General features: G+C 49.6%; 1 long non-coding RNA gene across 1 annotated transcript in view; it reads right to left on the reverse strand.

The window, feature by feature from the left end:
• The window catches only part of LOC116068305, a 15537-nt gene extending 12455 nt beyond the window's left edge, over positions 1-3082 (reverse strand). Inside the window, exon 1 of the long non-coding RNA XR_004109542.1 lies at positions 3044-3082. This is a non-coding gene — a long non-coding RNA (uncharacterized LOC116068305). The remainder of the gene's footprint in view (positions 1-3043) is intronic.
• Positions 3083-3299: the final 217 nt, after the last annotated feature.

Consider the following 3299-nt stretch of genomic DNA (forward strand, 5'->3'; position numbering starts at 1 on the left):
GGCTCTCTGCTGTCCATCCCTCCTTCCAGGACACCAGGCTCTCTGCTGTCCATCCCTCCTTCCAGGACACCAAGCTCTCTGCTGTCCACCCCTCCTTCCCTGCCCTGCAGCCAGCCAAGCCTCTGGTCCTCTCAGCCTGCAATCCCGAAGTCTGCACACTGACCCTCTCCTGAGAGTACAGGCAGAAGAGGCAGAGGATAAGGATGAGAATCAGGTGAACCACCCCCTTCAGCCACCATTCCTTCCACTCCAGAATGTCTCCCTGCCTGCAGGAAGCACAGAGCGGCAAAAGCACATGTGAAGTGAGATGCCAAGGTTGGAGGCCAGACACCATGGTGGCTTGGCTCAGCAGGGGCCTTGGGCAGTCAGTCCAGGTCTCTGAGTCAGCTCAACACTGCCTACCTCCTCCTCAGACCACACAGTACCTACTCTACCTCCGCCATCCCAGCCTATACACAGAGCCAACACACTGGATACCCTGCCCAAGTACACATACACACACACACACACATACACACACCACACATACACACATCACACACATATCACACCTCATACATATTACACCTCACACACACACACATACCTCACACATCACACTACACATACCTCACACACACCACACATACACCACACACACACACCTCATACACACCACACACATCTCACATACTACCTCATACACATATACCACCTCATACACACCACACACACATACCTCAGACATCACACTATACACACAACATGCACACATACTACATCTCTCACACATACATCTCACACAACACACTATATGCACACCACATATACACACACACACCACACCTCACACACACACACACACACACACACACACACACACACAGAGTCAGAGAGAGGCTGGTCCCAGCTGCCCTTGAAGCCTCCACATCCTTTACCCCTTCTATTTCCTGAAGCACATGCTAGAAGCTTGAATTTTTCTGTGTTGTAAAGGTCAGCTCTGCAACCCAGTGACAAGGAATGGGACTATCTGGAGAGTCAGTCCCAGAGCAGGCATCTGCATCCTTAGTTTCCGAAGCCACTTTTTGCAAACTGGATGATAGCAATCACTGCAGGGATGACCGGCTTCCTTGAGACTCTGGCATCCCACATCTGTGACCCTGACAAGGATGTTCCGTTTAATCCCACATTGAGGCCAGGGAGGCAGGGGAACCAGTGTTCTTTTTCATCACAAAGTCCCCGTGCTCCCCTCCTCCTCTCTGCTGTTGGATGGCCAGCAGCCTCTCTTGCTCTGGGCTCTACACTTTGCCCAGGTGAACCTTTTTCTTTCCCTTTCTGAACCTCTGATTTTAATGGCTCACAGTGGGGAACAGCAGAGTGGGGGCCCTTAAACAGTAACAATGACAATGGACTAATTATATGCGGGGGGGAGAGTAAAGAGGGGGCTGCTGCAGGGAGCTGGGGGCAGTGAGCCACTTGTCTCTGGATCTGAAACCATCACATACACAGGAGGCTTTGACAGGTTTTCCCACAGACATGCAACAAAGATCTTGAGGGTCTAAGAGACACCCCCCCAGGCTAAGCTCCATATCCCAGACCACCCCTTCACCAATCCAAACCCTTCGGTCTTCAGTAAAGTGGGCCACAGACAAACCCTAGGGGTGGAGCTATATAACCCCCTTCTCTGATATGGCTTGGATCCCCTGGGACCCAAAGACCTGTGGGTGCCTGCCAAAGAAGAGACTCAATGAGTTTTGTGCTACCCACTATAGGAAGCAGGGAAGCCTGATGGCCCAGAGCCTCTGGGACTGGGCACTGGCTGGGCCTGATTAGCTCATTGATTAGCTCATTGATTAGCTGTGCCCTTTTGGGTGTCATCAGGTATTATGACCAAGAAACTCGTCAAGTAAATAACTAATTTAGCTCCATGTGTGGCCATGATTTGCCACAGGAAAACTCAAGGTCCCGAGAGGTAGAATAATTTGCACAAAGTAACACAGTAAGTAGAAGACAGTACCCCTGGTCAACCTGAGGTCATCCTATACTTCTTGTGTGAAAATGGTGGAAGAGTAGGGCCTCAGACCACATGAGGTCATTTTCACTCTCCACCCCACCCCCAACACACACACACACACACACACACACACACACAACACACACCTTGCCTCAGTTTCCCCATCTGGAGCCCATCAAGCCACTTCCACCAGAATTCACCCAGTTTCTGCAAAGTTACTAACTACTGTGGGCTCCCTCCAACCCAGTCACCTAGAGGCTGTTCCAACTGTCAGTGAATGACCCATCCTTTCTGGACCTTTTCAAACCAGGGAATAATGGAAACTCCTTGTCTATTTATTGGTAACATTAGAAAAGAACTTGCCGGGCAGTAGTGGCGCATGCCTTTAATCCCAGCACTTGGGAGTCAGAGGCAGGTGGATTTCTAAGTTCTAAGGCCAGCCTGGTCTACAGAGTGAGTTCCAGGACAGCCAGGGCTACACAGAGAAACTCTGTCTCGAAAAAACAAAAACCAAAAACCAACCAAAAAAAGAAAAAAGAAAGAAAGAAAAGGAAAAAAAAAAGAACTTAGCATCACACTTAGCAAACAGTAAGTGCTCAATAAACACTGCTGTAACTTATTACCCACTGCTGGATGCCTCTCTCCTTCCTCCTCTCATTAGAGAATCCCAAACTCTCCCACCCAGGTGATGTGGTTCCCTGTCACCTCCTGGAGCAGGGAGATGGGTCAGCCATGGGGGTGGACAGCCCTCAGCTTGCTTAGTAGTTTCTCTGGCAAGTTGCCCAGAGTCAAGGCTATGCACCCCAGTGGAGGCCTCCTTTGAAGTCTCTCCCCTTATGTAACCCCCCTGTTCCCTCCCATTTTCTCATGTGTCCCCAAAGTAACCTTAGGGAAGAAAGCTGCAAATCCCAGCTGCCAAGCCTGGATGGAGTTTCTCCCATGTGATTCAAGGGGGGATTGGGATATCAGAGAGATAGATGTGGAGGGCCACAGGTAACTCTCCCCGAGTCCTAACCCATGGCACTGTGCGTCCTTATGTCAATTACTCACCTTCTCTGTGCTTCATTTTCTTTCTTCCTTTCTTTCTTCCTTCCTTCTTTCCTTTCTTTCTTCCTTTCTTTTTCTCTTTCTTTCTTTTTTTCTTTTTTTCTTTTTTCTTTTTTTTTTTGGTTTTTTGAGACAGGGTTTCTCTGTGTAGCTCTGGCTGTCCTGGAACTCACTCTGTAGACCAGGCTGGCCTCAAACTCAGAAATCTCCCTTCCTCTGCCTCTCAAGTGCTGGGATTAAAGGCGTGTGCCACCACCGT

Source organism: Mastomys coucha, unplaced genomic scaffold (assembly GCF_008632895.1).
Source record: "Mastomys coucha isolate ucsf_1 unplaced genomic scaffold, UCSF_Mcou_1 pScaffold22, whole genome shotgun sequence".
NCBI classification, from domain to species: domain Eukaryota; kingdom Metazoa; phylum Chordata; class Mammalia; order Rodentia; family Muridae; genus Mastomys; species Mastomys coucha.